Source organism: Etheostoma spectabile, chromosome 13 (assembly GCF_008692095.1).
Source record: "Etheostoma spectabile isolate EspeVRDwgs_2016 chromosome 13, UIUC_Espe_1.0, whole genome shotgun sequence".
NCBI classification, from domain to species: Eukaryota; Metazoa; Chordata; class Actinopteri; order Perciformes; family Percidae; genus Etheostoma; species Etheostoma spectabile.
Genome location: NC_045745.1, coordinates 59559 through 76652, shown reverse-complemented (window position 1 = coordinate 76652; position 17094 = coordinate 59559). Strand labels below are relative to the sequence as shown.

Sequence of the window (17094 nt, the reverse complement as noted above, 5' to 3'; positions counted from 1 at the left end):
TGCAGAACAGATAAAAACTCTTTAAATCTAGTACAAATCAAGACTACATAAACAATATAGGCCTAAAAAATATTAAGCTCGGATATGATTGTGTAAATCTCTTTTGGTGAAAACCTGCAACTGTTAAGACACATAAAAAGAGTCCTTTTGCATACGTAATGCGGTGTGTATAAGAATTCAGTTTTTGCCGATTGATTGAAAATGAATGCTTAGACAAAAGCATCAAAGCCATAACTTTGTAACCGTTCCTTAACAAAGGCACCAAAAGTACAAACGCATTTTCGCTTTGCGCTTTGGTTGCAATCCTACAACACACTTTTAGCAAAACACTACCCATTGTTTCTTACATTAAACACTTTGTTCAAGAATGAAAACTCTAGCATCATGGCAAAATACTTTATTCACAATGCAAAACACTATCTGAAATTGGGGAAATATCACCATTGTCTGCAAGAGGTTCTCCATCACCATGCACTCTAGGTATCTACTTGACCCCTAATCCCCATTCCTCAATCCAACTGAGGAATTATACTGAGGTTTAAAAACCTAGATGGTCAATAGACTAAAGAACTACATGAACAGGAGTTTTGAACTTACTTACACTTGAGTAAAGTGGTGAACTTTTTGAAGTCAATTGACTCACAGTTGTGTAGACATCAGCATCAATACACATATATCCCAAGCTTCTTACGTTTTTGGTGTTCCTGCATATTACTAACCAGCAGCTATTGGTCGCAGCTCAAAGCCCGCTTGTAGTGTTCTTGTCCTATGGTTCTTCTGTCATGCTGCCTGGCCGTGTTACCTGGAGAACTTAATACATTTTTTTTTTATTTTAGTTTTGCAAATAGACAATACAGTTTTAGTGTTATTGTTTTTTGTGATGCCTCATTTTTATTTTATTTCATAATGGAAATGTTACCTATTTTATATTTGGTTTGTTTTCATAACGATTATAACCTTGCTGAGTTGTTGTGGCCAGACCTAACAGAAGGCCGGACCATAAACTATCTCACAAACTAATTTTTTTTAACAATGTTTAATTCATTTTTCATTCAAATCAACATCCCCCCTGTTTGCACTGCAATTTTACTGCAATATATGTATTTATATTTTATTTTGTATTGATTACTGTACTGGATCCACTTTTCTTTGTATTTTTGTTGTAAAAACCAGTGTGTGTTGCTGCTGTTGAAAGAGTAATCAAGTGTGCATTTTTTTTACACTTGCTGCAAAATGGCCATTTGAAAAGGATGTTACGTTTAAATTGCAGTTGCATTGTGACATAGAAGTGAGATATTATCTTCATTTTTATCTTATCGTCTTATTAGTTGTGTGAAGATGTTGACATAGTGAGCCACATAGCGGAACAAGTGTGTAGCCATCGGCAAAAAACTGTTAAGTGTACTACAAGTGTTAAGTGGATTATTAATTGCAATATAAATTAAAACAAAACTTAATTCATTAATATTTCTTTATATTTTGCATTGTAATGTACTACAACAACAAAAATCACATAAACATGCTCTGCAGTTTTAAACTCTTTGATACAAACACATTTAACACTTTGGTAAAAACCCATTAATCAATATTTTATCATTCCTTGGGTATCAATAACTGTCTCTCTTTGGTGAACATCAGTATGTTTTGTAAACATGAATATGTGCTCAATTTTTGCGTTGTAGTTGTATGTGGCAGATTTAGCTGCTCTCCAGTGCCCTCTTGGGAGTGTACTTTGAAGTCAAACTGGTGTGGTTGATTTTGAAGGATGAAATCGTCTGTGTGCCCTATGTGCCTCTTCTGAGCGATGGTGCCACTGATTTTAATGTGCTGGGTAAGTCATTTTTTGGCCGAGCGCCAGGTTAAAGTCAAAGCAACACAATTTACAAGAAGCATGGAGGTTGTCAATATCACTAAGTAAGAGCATGTAAATTGTTGTGCCAACCTGATACGAATTTACAGCTATATTTGATTTCTTGCGGAAACCACACCTTCACTTGCCATTTGGGTGGCTTTGGGTCTGAACTTTCCGCGAAGCTTGCGCATAGATCAACTGCGCAACGGGTTATAGGCTGCCAGGTTGAGGTGACAAATGGGTGAACATGTATATGGTGAGGTTGATTGTGTAAATAGGAGGTGTTTTACACTAAATTGGCAACTTGTCAACAACAAACAAACATATTGGTCAATATTTATTAAGGAGTTTCGGGAGGGGTCCGGGAGATAGAGTGCTAAAAAATTGGAGGAACACGGAAAAAAACAGTGTTGGCAGGTATAGATGAGGTTAGGTGTCCTGATGTCAACGGTCGAGCCCTTCCTGGAAGTCAACACGAGGGCTTAAAACCCCATCTAGCTAATTTTCCCAGATTTCGTGGGTAGGCGGGGTGCTAATGTCAAGTCCAAATGTAAATGGACTGTTCTTATATAGCGCTTTTCTAGTCTTTACGACTACTCAAAGCGCTTATACATTACAGGAAAACATATCCCATTCCTACTCGGCCACAGTTCATATACGTGTCGCGTACAAGGTGCACCTGCTCACAGATAAACAACTCACACACATTTACACTCCAAAGCAGCATGGGCAACTTGGGGTTCAATGTCTGCCCAAGGACACTCGACAGGGACTGCAGGGCCAGGGAGCGTACCTTCCGATTGGCAGGCGACCATATAAAACTGAGCCACAGCCGAATGTGACCGGTGAGTAAATGAGTAAATTGTTAATCAAAATAGATGCACATGTGAAGTGAAAACCAGAGCTATAAATCATGTTTCATCAGTTATGTATCAAAATAAAAATGCTGATGAAAACCCTTGTCAGTTAGAGATGACAGTTCTGTCATCTCTTGCCACTGTGACAAGGTTGTCAGTGAGTAAGAATGAGGCACTAATGTTTCAACTCATATCCTGTCTGTTATATTACTAATAGGGCAGTGATACTAAAATAAAAGGCTTTCTGCAACATTTACTGCATGCGTAAACCCACAGAATACTGACACACGCCTTGGGAATAGGGACCTAAAGAAAGTTTACCCCAGATCAAGTGGTTCTTCAGCTTGTTGCCTTCACTACAAAGGGGCTCTACAAAGTCACAACTGTTGGCTTTCTGGCCCCACAAGACGGAACCAGCACCCATTGACATCACATCTGCACAGAAAAAAACATAACCTCTTCCACCACAGGTGAAAACTTGGTTTATACTGTGCCTTGGACATAAAATAAATTAAATCTTCAAAGTCAGCTAAATAAATGTAATCCATAAACCTGTAAACTTTGAGGTGGGTTTCCTCTGTCCGACATGAGCTTGGTCCCCATCCATTGTCATCAAAAAAGCCTCTATGAAGTAAATTATAATCAAGATAAAAAATATTGTTTATCAAAAGTTCACACCTGTCCTGTGACTGCTCCTCATACATCCTCTCCTTCCCTCTTTGAAGAGCCGGATGGCCCGTTTGGATTTCCTCATAAGGCTTCAATGTAGATTTTAAAGAACTCATTCTCACTGAGCTGTGTGAGTCTCTGGTTCTCTTCATATTTCCTAGTGTAAGTCGAAGGTGTGGTAGGCATCAGGTAAGATATCCGATGTAAGGTGGGGCTGTTTTTCAGTGGAGTCTAGGATTTTGGCAAAGGCGGACCTGTGGCAAAGAAATCCATTAATGACTACTTGCTCCAACATTTATTTGTGTTACACATGAGAAAAAGTGAGCTCTGAAATCTGTTTATCTGCTTAAGGCAAAATCTAGAGTGTCATCAGGTCCATAATGTAATTTAGCATTTGCAAATTCCTATTATCTTTATTGCAAAGACACAATCTAGGTATTAACTTGTGTTCAGCCAACACACTAACAATATTGCCAGCACCTTTTAGAATCTGGTTGAATGAGGTTTAACAAATCGGTGATATACTGTTCTTGGACACAATCAATGGTTATTATAGATTTTGACAAATATGTACCAGCCATGTGTAACATTAGAGGGTATAAAAAATGAATTAATTAACTGAGTCACAATCAGAAAAATGATCAAAGAACACTGTGCACCCATAGCATTAGCTCCATCTCTACATGTGCATCTACAACAAAGTTCCTCCTACCATTTGGCAGACAGGTCTGATGGGTTTATAACTTAAAACTTACAACTTTATCCATGAGTTTCCAGGTTTTCTCCACAGTCCGCCGATCAGCAGCCGCTTGTTTACTGGCCCCACTGCATCCTGGATGGCATCAAAAATGCCTAAAATCCGACCCTTACTTCGGTTCGGTCCTCGTCTCCAGGATTTCGGCCAATGAGAGCAGTTGCCATGTTATAGACTGAACCCAAAACGTCATTTGAAGAAAGTAAAAGTGGCTTTTGGGTAGTTACTATCAGTCAGGTTTCTGTTGTTTGGTTCCATCCATAGATAGATTTTAGTTTTCTGCTCTTCTGGCTGAATTTTATTGTTGTTTGTCGAACAGATTCCTCAACTGAATAAAATTCTGATAGTTTTGCGAGGTTGTGATGCTGGAAAAACATCCACTAATTACAAGCGTCTTTTCTCATGTAAGTTATGGGGGAAAGTATTCTTATGCCCATTAAAATCACGTGACGGACAAGGAAGTTGCAATTTCACTGTTTGGCCGCTGTGTCAAATGGCTTCAAAGCCCAGCACACTTCCTGGGGGCCTTAATTTAAATAGATTGTGTGCACCCAAAGGTGGTGATATCAACTGTGTGTACATCAGCGAGGATTTATCAGATTACTTACTGTTGTCACTGACAGTTGCCTACCACTTCCACAAACCTCTAAAGGTGTTAATGGAACACAAGCAGCATGCCACTCTGATAACTGCACATGCCATGGGAGTGAGCAACAAAGCTGCCAGAGGATGGCTATTGCCGCTGTACCACAGTGGCATGCCATCAGCCACTTCTCCATTCAGCACTACTGCTTATTATTTATTACACATACAAAAATATGTCCATTTAGTTTACAGTTTGTTTGTATTTTTGATATATTTTATTGTATTGTCTAGACAATATGGTTATTTTTATCTTGTATTGTGCTTAGTTGACAACCAAGGCCTACGACATATGTGGTGATGACTAGTGGGGTGAGGTGGGGTTTGGGAAGGGCGGGAATGTGTTCATGTTGTAAATTGTATGTTCATCTTTAGTTTAAAAAAATAATACAAAATAGTTAATACACAAACATTGTGAGATAGGGCATGTTTGGTGGAGGTTCTCTCTTTAAGTGCTATAGTTACCTTTTACTGTTCAAAGAAGCCTCAAAGGTCTCTTTGTCTTTGACTGATGCGTAACAGGCCTGTTGTGAAAGAGGTTCAGGACCACCTGTGTTGAAGGTTCAGAGGGTCTACAATTCAGTGCAGAAAATTCAGTGTTATTGATTTAACAGATATTATTATTATGAGAGCATGGCTACTGACTATTCCCATCAGAAGAAAGCCTGTACACACTCATACTAGTTTTAAATGCTTAGGGCCTATTGTATTAGCCTCCTGGGTGGCTTCAATGATTTGTGGGGTTGGTCCTGATTGACAGTTTACCCGGTCTTACGCATGCTGTTGTCTTCCCCAGAAGTGTTTTTGTCCACTGATGATCATGTGATTTCACACGTAAAATTCGTAATTTAATGAAAATTAAACTGCACCTGATTACATGTAACACACTGCGGTAGTTTTTAATTTTGTGGTCAGATTAAGGATTAGGCTACTTTACACGGGTTATCACGGTTGTCCTGTGATCTACTCTACTGTATATGGAGTTGGGTGCTAATTGTTTGTGAGATGCTGCGATGATCTGGTGTTACTTATGGTTTTGTGTTGTTAAGGTACCAACCAATTTTGTTTTCCGTTGGTTGAATTTAAGGAGCTCTGACGAGCTGCCTGAGCAACTCACACACGCCGTGAAACCCAGACCCAGGATCCCTTTACGGTCATTGTAGCTTTCACGAACTCACGAAAATCGATTATTAGCGGGGGGAAAGTACTAACTTACCAAACCACCAGGGAACGTCTGCTGGGATCGCTGCTGAACTCGGTCCACATGCAGCGAACAAAAATAAGGAGTGTCCAAGAGTCCAAAGGGAAAGAGTGGCAAGAAAAGTATCCAGCGTGTTAATCCCGTTACTTCACTTAAAATCCTCCTATTTTATAGAAGTTTTATAAAAGCTGTTCCCAAGCTGCTGTCTGAGGAGTTGGATTAACGCCGACCGACGTTTACACGTAGGCATGTTTGTACAGCCAAATCAGTGTAAAGTTAGCTATTCTAAAAAAAGAAATGCATATTGTTGGGCATTTCAAAATAAAACTCACATGAGAACAACATTTATAATCAATATGCAGTTTGCCGATATTTACTCATTTTCTTGAATTTTGGCATTCAAGTGTTTGAGTCAAGCATGTTATTCTAATGTTCTTGTCCATGTTCAACAATTGTCCTTTTCATCAACAATGTTAGGTACATGTTCATTGCTTTAATCTGAAGGAAGGCTATTTACTTCCTGTACTGTCTGCCTTTGTTCTGGCTGGCTTGATGCAGTTGTTCCAGCGGTAGGAGGGCCAATAGGAGTATGAAGCAATATTTTCAGGAACCGAACACACAATGACAGAAGCACCCTGCATTGGTGCTCTGAAAGCTGTCACTAATGTCAGGTTTGACTCAGAAAGAACAGCAATCCGTTTCCAATTGTCAACATAAAATGCTTTTGATGACAAAAATGATGAGGGAAACGTTGATAGCTGCCGGCCTATTGTATGGTCACTGCCAACTGAATGTCTCCCTCGTCAGCTTTTGAATTCTTCTTCTTTGTTTGTTGTGTTCTATGTTGTAACGACTAGAAGAGCACATTTGGATACTTGGGTGTTTCTGCAACTACTGGCATTTTAAGTACCCGTAGATAAATTTGGGATTCATGATAAGTATTAATAGGAGGCTAAAAAAATATAGGAAAAGTGCTATGATCTTCACAATAAAAATAATTACAATATAAAGTGATTATTAAAATTCATGAAGCTGAGATACGTAAAACGAGCTATTTTAATACATAAGACATTATTTAAAACGAAATTGTTTCATATGAATATTACTTACTGTCATTGGAAATGGGAAATCTTAGATCTCAAGCTGGGAAATCTTAGATCTCAAGTTCTTTTTAAATGTTCATTAGTACTTAAAAAAAATCTAAGAGAGAAAGAATCTAAGACAGAAAAAATACAATTTTTTCATTATTAAAAAATGTATGAATCTGTCCCAGAGCCTGGCAATGTAGGACCAGGTGTGTAATGTTGTTTTTTTTTGGTTGATTGAGGTCTTTAATAATCTGTTGGCCTTCTTCCTGCACTGATAGGTGTAGAGGTCCTAGTTCTGTCCTGGATGTGCGAGCAGTTTTTTTACCAGTACCAGTTGTGCCTTCACTGAGGGTGGTGTAACAGCCATGCCGCATTGCATTATGCTTTTATTTTGGAGGCTTTTATAATTGAAAACCTCCGGTTTGCTTATGCTTAATGCTACTGTCGATACAAACCACAATGGAAGATGGACAGGAGAAGAGTCAATCCCACATAAATCTACATCATTTGAACAACAGGGGTGGAGACCAGACATTGTAAACATTCGGCATTTGATAATATAAGCCTAAAATCTGTTTCCAAATTATCTCATTTGAGAAAAACACAATAGTTGCAGAGGAAAAGAATAAAACTGTAAAGCCAACATTCTATTGTATGTACTTTTCTCCAACTGTCTTCAACAATCTGAAATCAGAAAAACAACAATGTTGAGGATGACTCATTTTCACTCCTGCCACCTAAGAAGAGGCAAAAGTATCCAATGTTTCTATTTTCAAGTTACAAAACATAGGTTGGGTAGAGATTTGGCATAAACTGTATTGCTAACTTGAAACCTATTTTGTGGAGTTCACAGAAGTATGGAGATAATTCCTCTGTAACAGAAGTTTGCTCCATTGATTTGCGGACAGTCAGAGAGACTGAGGAGAAATTACACAAAGTAATTTTAAAAACCTAAATGATTTGGGGCTTCTGAGAAAACATTCAGGGTGGGGTCCTAGAAGTCCGTATTGTAAGCTGAAGGGTGTTTTGAAGAAACTGCTTTTGTCTCATAATTAATGATCTCTAAGGCGTCTTGGGCTTTTATCAGCCTACACAGATCTTTTCTGTTTGTCAGATATCTTATCTAATAATAGTTATTGCTGACAACAAGGGAAGGGCTCTCAGAGATACATTTAAATATATATATATATATATATATATATATATATATATATATTATATATAAGGAGCAGCGTTACTCCGAGCTCCTCTCGGATGACTGAGTTCTCACCCTATCTCTCTGAGGAAACCCATTCGGCCGCTTGTACCCTGGATCTCATTCTTTCGGTCATGACCGCTTCATGACCATATGTGAGGGTAGGAACGAAAATTGCCCGGTAGATCAAGAGCTGCCTTCTGGCCGCTCTCTTTTCGTCACAACAGTGCTGTGTGCAGTGATTGTGTATGCGAATGTAAAACCGCACCGGCTGCTCTGATTCTCCGACCAATCTCACGCTCCATGGTCCCCTATTCGCAAACAAGACCCCAAGGTAACTTCTTCACTTGGGGTAAGACATCACTCCTACACCGAGAAGCACACCATCGGTTCCTGCTGAGAACCATGGCCGATTAGAGGTGTGATCCTCATCCCAGCCGCTTCACACTCGGCTGCGAACGATCCAGGAGTGCTTAAGGTCACAGACCGATGATGCATCAGGACCACATCATCTGCCAAAAAGCAGCGATGAGATCCCGAGCCCACGAACTGCAACCCCTCCCCGCCCCGACTACGCCTCGATATCCTGTCCATATATATACAAACAGGATTGGTGACAAAGCGCAGCCCTGGCGGAGGCCAACTCTCACCTGGAACGAATCCGACTACTGCCGACAACCCGACACAGCTCTCTCTTTGGTCATATGTACGTATTTACATAGCGCTTTTCCAGTCTTAACAATGCTCAAAGCGCTTTTACATCTACAGGGAACATTCAAAATTCACACCCATTATACACTGTGGCGGGCTGCCGTACAAGGTGCCACCTGCTCATCAGATAAACATTCCACACATACACACTCGTGCGCAGCACGGGGGCAACTGGGTTCAGTGTCTTGCCAAAGGACACTTCGACAATGACTGCAGGGGCAGGGATCGACCACCAACCTTCCGATTGGCAGGCAACCGCTCTACGCCCCCCATACAGAGATGGATGGCCCTGAGAAGGGACCCACTCGCCCCATACTCCCGCAGCACCTCCCACAATTTCTCCCGGGGGACCCGGTCATATGCCTTCTCCAGATCCACAAAACACATGTAGACTGGTTGGGCATACTCCCAGGCCCCCTCCAAGATCCTTGCGAGAGTAAAGATCTGATCCGTTGTTCCACGACCAGGACGGAATCCGCATTGTTCCTCTTCAATCCGAGGTTCGACTATCGGCCGAACCCTCCTTTCCAGCACCTTGGAGTTTACTTTACCAGGGAGGCTGAGAAGTGTGATACTCCTGTAATTGGCACACACCCTCTGGTCCCCCTTTTTGAAGAGGGGAACCACCACCCCGGTCTGCCACTCCTTAGGCACCGTCCCAGACCTCCACGCAATGTTGAAGAGGCGTGTCAACAAGACACTTCCACACCCAGGGCTTTTCAGCAGTTCTGGACGGATCTCATCAATCCCTGGGGCTTTGCCGCTGTGGAGTTGTTTAAACTACCTCAGCGACCTCCACCAGGAAATTGATGACAATCCCCCATCATCCTCCAGCTCTGCCTCTACCACAGAGGGGCGGTCAGTGGATTTAGTGTTCTCAAAGTGCTCCTTCACGCTCCTATGTATTTTCCGCCCAGTGAGCGTCAAACAAAGTCGTCCCATCCTTACTGTAAACAGCTTGGATGATTCCTCGCTTCCCCCTCCTGAGGTGGTGAACGGTTTTTCAGAAGCATCTTGGTGCCGACCGAAAGTCCTTCTCTATGTCTTCTCCGAACTTCTCCCACACCCGCTGCTTTGCTTCTGTCACGGCAGAGGCTGCAGCCCTTCGGGCCCGTCGGTACCCTCCAACTGCCTCCGGAGTCCTCCTTCCTCCTTCTTCAGTCGGACGGCTTCCCTGACCACCGGTGTCCACCACGGTGTTCGTGGGTTACCGTCCCTTGAGGCACCTAAGACCCTAAGACCACAGCTCGCCACCGCAGCTTTAGCAATGGATGTCCATCACAAACACCATGTTCGACACTAGGGATGCTCATAAGTGTACGTGGTACCAGAGCACCCTAGGCCAAAGGTCAATGATCGATTTTATAATCGTTCATCTGATCTGAGGCGCAGTGCGGGTGAACTGGGAACGTCTGGAGGAGGCCCCTGTCGAGGCTTTAAACTCACACTCCGGCGGAGCTTTCGTGCATCCCTGTGGAGGCTGGGGGCATTGAACCTGAGTGGACAATGTTCAAAGTTTCCATTGCTAAAGCTGCGGTGGCGAGCTGTGGTCTTAGGGTCTTAGGTGCCTCAAGGGACGGTAACCCACGAACACCGTGGTGGACACCGGTGGTCAGGGAAGCCGTCCGACTGAAGAAGGAGGAAGGAGGACTCCGGAGGCAGTTGGAGGGTACCGACGGGCCGAAGGGCTGCAGCCTCTGCCGTGACAGAGCAAAGCAGGGTGTGGGAGAAGTTCGGAGAAGAACTAGAGAAGGACTTTCGGTCGGCACCAAGATGCTTCTGAAAAAAAAGTTCACCACCTCAGGAGGGGGAAGCGAGGAATCATCCAAGCTGTTTACAGTAGGATGGGACGTTGTTGACCTCAACTGGGAGGTAATAGAGCGGTGGGAAGGAGCACTTTGAGGAACTCCTAAATCCAGCTGACACGCCCTCTGTGGGAGAGGCAGAGCTGGAGGATGTGGGGGATTGTCATCAATTTCCTGGTGGAGGTCGCTGAGGTAGTTAACAAACTCCACAGCGGCAAAGCCCCAGGGATTGATGAGATCCGTCCAGAACTGCTGAAAGCCCTGGGTGTGGAAGGTCTTGGTTGACACGCTCTTCAACATTGCGGGAGGTCGGGACGGTGCCTAAGGAGTGGCAGACCGGGGTGGTGGTTCCCTCTTCAAAAAGGGGGACCAGAGGGTTGTGTGCCAATTACAAGAGTATCACAACTTCTCCGCTCCCTGGTAAAGTAAACTCCAAGGTGCTGGAAAGGAGGGTTCGGCCGATAGTCGAACCTGGATTGAGAGGAACATGGATCCGTCCTGGTCGTGGAACAACGGATCAGATCTTTACTCTCGCAAGGATCTGAGGGGGCCTGGGAGTATGCCCAACCAGTCTACATGTGTTTTGTGGATCTGGAGAAGGCATATGACCGGGTCCCGGAGAAATTGTGGGAGGTGCGGGGAGTATGGGCGAGTGGGTCCCTTCTCAGGGCCACTCAATCTGTATGGGGCGGTAGAGCGGTTGCCTGCAATCGGAGGTTGGTGGTGATCCTGCCCCTGCAGTCATTGTCGAAGTGTCCTTTGGGAAGAAAATGAACCCGAGTTGCCCCCGGTGCTGCGCATCGGAGTGTGTAGTGTGTGAATGTTTATCTGATGAGCAGGTGGCACCTTGTACGGCAGCCCGGCCACAGTGTATGAATGTGTGTGAATGTTGAATGTTCCCTGTAGATGTAAAAGCGCTTTGAGCAGTTGTTAAGACTGGAAAAGCGTATGTAAAACGTAATATGACCAAAGAGAGAGCTGTGTCCGGGTGGGCGGTAAGTCGGATTCGTTCCAGGTGAGAGTTGGCCTCGCAGGGCTGCGCTTTGTCACCAATCCTGTTGTATATATATGGACAGGATATCGAGGCGTAGTCGGGCGGGGAGGGGTTGCAGTTCGGTGGGCTCGGGATCTCATCGCTGCTTTTTGCAGATGATGTGGTCCTGATGGCATCATCGGTTGTGACCTTAAGACACTGGATCGGTTCGCAGCCGAGTGTGAAGCGGCTGGGATGAGGATCAGCACTCTAAATCTGAGGCCATGGTTCTCAGAGGAAACCGATGGTGTGCTTTCTCTGGGTAGGAGTGAGTCCTTACCCCAAGTGAAAGAGTTACCTTGGGGTCTTGTTTGCGAATGAGGGGACCATGGAGCGTGAGATTGGCGGAGAATCAGAGCAGCCGTGCGGTTTACATTCGCATATCACAATCACTGCACACAGCACTGTTGTGACGAAAAGAGAGCTGAGCCAGAAGGCAAAGCTCTTGATCTACGGGCAATTTTCGTTCCTACCCTCACATATGGTCCTGAAGGCGGGTCATGACCGAAAGAATGAGATCCAGGGTACAAGCGGCCGAAATGGGTTTCCTCAGGAGGATAGGGTGAGAAGCTCAGTCATCCGAGAGGAGCTCGGAGTAGAGCCGCTGCTCCTATAATATATTATATATATATATATATATAAAATATATATATATATAATATATTTAAATGTACTTGAGAAAGCCTTCCTTGTTGTCAGCAATAACTATTATTAGATAAGATATGACAAAAGCAGAAAAGATCTGTGTAGGCTGATAAAAGCCCAAGACGCCTTAAGATCATTAATTATGAGACAAAAGCAGTTTCTTCAAAAACGAACCTTCAGTACAATACAGACTTCTAGGACCCAACCCTGAATGTTTCTCAGAAGCCCCAAATCATTTAGGTTTTTAAAATTACTTTGTGTAATTTCTCTCAGTCTCTCTGACTAGTCCGCAAATCAATGGAGCAAAACTTGTTACAGAGGAATTATCTCCTACATTCTGTGAACTCCACTAAAAATAGGTTTCAGATAGCAATACAGTTATGCCAAATCTCTACTACCTATGTTTTGTACTGAAAATAGAAACATTGGATACTTTTGCCTCTCTTAGGTGGCAGGAGTGAAAATGAGCTATCCTCAACATTTGTTGTTTTCTGTTTCAGATTGTTGAAGACAGTTGGAGAAAAGTTACATACAAATAGAAGTTGGTTTACAGTTTTATTCTTTTCCTGCAACTATTGTGTTTTTCTCAATGAGGATAATTTGGAAACAGATTTTAGGCATTATATTATCAAATGCGAATGTTTACAATGTCTGGTCTCCACCCTGTTGTTTCAAATGAAATGTAGATTTATGTGGGATTGACTCTTCTCCTGTCTCTTCCATGTGGTTGTATCAAGACAGTAGCATTAAGCATAAGCAAAACCGGAGGTTTTCAATTATAAAGACTCCAAATAAAAGCATAATGCAATGCAGGCATGGCTGTTACACCACCCTCAGATGAAGGCACAACTGGTATGGTAAAAAAAACTGCTCAGCACATCACTAGGACAGAACTAGGACCTTACACCTAACAGTGCAGGAAAGGCAACAGATTATTAAAGACCTCATCAACAAAAAAAAAAACAGACAGTATCACACCTGGTCCTACATTGAGGTCTGGGACAGATTCAACATTTTTTTATAATGAAAAAATTGTATTTTATTCTGTAGATCTTCTCTCTTAGATTTTTTTTAAGTACTAATGAACATTTTAAAAAGAACTGAGATCTAAGATTTCCCAGCTTGAGATCTAAGATTTCCCATTTCCAATGACAGTAAGTAATAATCATATGAAACAATTTCGTTTTAAATAAGTCTTATGTAATTAAAATAGCTCGTTTTACGTATCTCAGCTTCATGAATTTAATAAAATCACGTTATATTGTAATTATTTTTATGTGAAGAAGTCATAGCAATTTTCCTATATTTTTTTAGCCTCATTATATACTTATCAGAATCCCAAATTTATCTACGGGTACTTAAAAATGCCAGGTAGTTGCAGAAACACCAAGTATCCAAATGTGCTCTTCTAGTCGTTACAACATAGAACACAACAAAAACAAATGAAGAGAAATCAAAAGCTGACGAGGGAGCATTCAGTTGGCAGTGACCATACAATAGGCCGAGCTATAACGTTGTCCCTCATCATTTTTGTCATCAAAAAGCATTTATTGTGACAATTGGAAACGGAGGTTGCTGTTCTTTCTGAGTCAAACTGACATTAGTGAAGCTTTCATGAGCACAATGCAGGGTGCTTCGTCATTGTGTGTTTCGGTTCCTGGAAAATATTGCTTCATACTCCTATTGGCCCTCCTACCGCTGGAACAACTGCATCAAGCCAGCCAGAACAAAGGCAGACAGTACAGGAAGTAAATAGCCTCCTTCAGATTAAAGCAATGACATGTAGCCTAACATTGTTGAGTGAAAAGGCAATTAGTTGAACATGGACAAGAACTTAGATACATGCTTGACTCAAAACACTTGAATGCCAAAATTCAAGAAAAATGAGTAAATATCGGCAAACTGCATATTGATTATAAATGATTTTGTTCTCATGTGAAGGTTTTATTTTGAATGCACAACTAAATGCATTTTCTTTTTTAGATAGCTAACTTACACTGATGTGGCTGTACAAAACATTGCCTACTGTACAGACGTCGGGCGGCGTTAATCCAACTCCTCAGACAGCAGCTTGGGAACAGTTTTATAAAACGTCTATAAAATAGGGAGGATTTTAGTGAAGAGAACGGGAGAAACACGCTGGATACTTTTCTGCCACTCTTTCCCTTTGGACTCTTGGACTATCCTTAATTTTTGTTCGCTGCATGTGGACCGAGTCAGCAGCGATCCCAGCAGACGTTCCCTGGTGGTTGGTAAGTTAGTACTTTCCCCCCGCTAATAATCGATTTTCGTGAGTTCGTGAAAGCTACAATGACCGTAAAGGGATCTCTGGGTCTGGGTTACGGGCGTGTGTGAGTTGCTCAGGCAGCTCAGTCAGAGTCGCCTTAATTCAACCAACGGAAAACAAAATTGGTGGTACCTTAACACAGCAAAACCATAAGTAACACCAGACATCGCAGCATCATCACAAACAATTAGCACACCAACTCCATATACAGTAGGAGTAGATCACGGACAACAGTGATAACCGTGAAAGTAGCCTAATCCTTAATCTGACCACAAAATTAAAAACTACCGCAGTGTGTACATGTAATCAGGTGGCAGTTTAATTTTACTATTAAATTCGAATTATTACGTGTGAAATCACATGATCATCAGTGGACAAAAACACTTCTGAGGGAAGACAACAGCATGCGTAAAGACCGGGGAACTGTTCAAGGACCAACCACACAAATCATTGAAGCCACCCAGGAGGCCTAATACAATAGGCCCTAACATTTAAAACTAGTTATGAGTGTGTACAGGCTTTCTTCTGATGGGAATAGTCAGTAGCACATGCTCTCATAAAATATATTGTGTAAATCAAATAACACTGAACTTTTCTGCACTGAATTTAGACCCTCTGAACCTTCAAATAACAAGGGGTCCTTGAACCTCTTTCACATACAGGCCGTTACGCATCAGTCAAAGACAAAGAGACCTTTGAGGCTTCTTTGAACAGTAAAAAGGGTAACATAGCACTTAAAGAGAGAAGACCCACCAAAGCATGCCCTATTCACAAATGTTTTGTTATTAACTATTTTGATTATAGTTTTTAAACTAAAGATGAAACATAACAATTTACAACTGAACACATTCCCGCCCTTCCCAAACCCCACCTCACCCCACTAGTATACAACATAGTGTAGGCCTGGTTGTAACTAAGCTACAATACAAGAAAATAATAACCTAATTGTCTAGAAAATACAATAAATAATATACAAAAAAACAACAAACTGTAAAATAAATGGACATATTTGTATGTGTAATAAATATAAGCAGTAGTGCTGAAATGGAGAAGGGCTGATGGCATGCCACTGTGGTACAGCGGCAATAGCCGATCCTTGGCAGTTATGTTGCTCACTCCCATGGCATGTGCAGTTATCAGAGTGGCATGCTGCTTGTGTTCCATTAACACCTTTTAGAGGTTGGTGAAGGGGTAGGCAACTGTCAGTGAACACAGTAAAGTAATCTGATAAATCCTCGCTGATGTACACACAGTTGATATCACCAGCCTTTGGGTGCACACACATCTATTTAAATTAAGGCCCCAGGAAGTGTGCTGGGCTTTGAAGCCAATTTGACACAGCGGCCAAACGTGAAATTGCAACTTCCTTGTCCGTCACGTGATTTTAATGGGATAGAATACTTTCCCCCATAACTTACATGAGGAAAGAGACGTCTGTAAATTAGTGGATGTTTTTCCAGCATCACAACTCGCAAAACTATCAGAATTTTATTCAGTTGAGGAAATCTGTTCGACAAACAAAATAAAATTCAGCCAGAAGAGCAGACAAAACTAAATCTATCTATGGATAGGAACCAAACAACAGAAAAACTCTGACATTATGTAACTACCCAAAAGCCACTTTTACTTTCTTCAATAATGACGTTTTTTGGTTCAGTCTATGAAACATGGCAACTGCTTCAGTGGCGAAATCCTGGGGAGAGGACCGAACGAAGTAAGGGTCGGATTTTAGGCATTTTTGATGCCTCCAGGATGCAGTGGGGCCAGTGAAACAAGCGGCTGCTGATCGGCGGACTGTGGAGAAAACCTGGAAACTCATGGATAAAGTTGTAATTTTAAGTTATAACCATCAGACCGTCTGCCAAATGGTAGGAGGAACTTGTGTTGTAGATGCACATGTAGGAGATGGAGCTAATGCTATAGGGGTGCCAAGTGTTCTTTGATCATTTTTCTGATTGTGGACTCAGTTAATTAAATTCATTTTTTATACCCTCTAATGTTACACATGGCTGGTACATATTGTCAAAATCTATAATATCATGATTAGGGTCCAAGAACAGTATATCACGAGTGTTAAACCTATTCAACCAGATTCTAAATAAAGGTGTGGCAAATTGTGTGTGTGGCTGAACAAAGTTTAATACCTAGATGTGTGTCTTTGCAATAAAGATATAGGGGAATTTGCCCACATGCTATAATTACATTATGGACCTGGTGACATCTTAGAGTTTGCCTTTAAGCGATTAAACAATCAGAGCTCACTTTTTCATGTGTAAACACAAAAAATGTTGGAGCAAGAGTATTAATGGATTTCTTTGCCACAGGTCCGCCTTTGCCAAATCCTGATCCAGCTGA

The 17094-nt window shown here is 42.0% G+C and overlaps 2 long non-coding RNA genes across 2 annotated transcripts in view; one reads left to right on the top strand and one right to left on the bottom strand.

The window, feature by feature from the left end:
- LOC116700685 (uncharacterized) overlaps nt 1-17094 on the bottom strand; it is a 27305-nt gene that overhangs the window by 7749 nt on the left and 2462 nt on the right. The window lies entirely within an intron of this gene.
- On the top strand, nt 6107-16131 carry LOC116700686 (uncharacterized). The gene is made up of 3 exons (XR_004334708.1): nt 6107-6117; nt 11148-11150; nt 16039-16131. It is a non-coding gene; the product is annotated as an uncharacterized LOC116700686 (long non-coding RNA).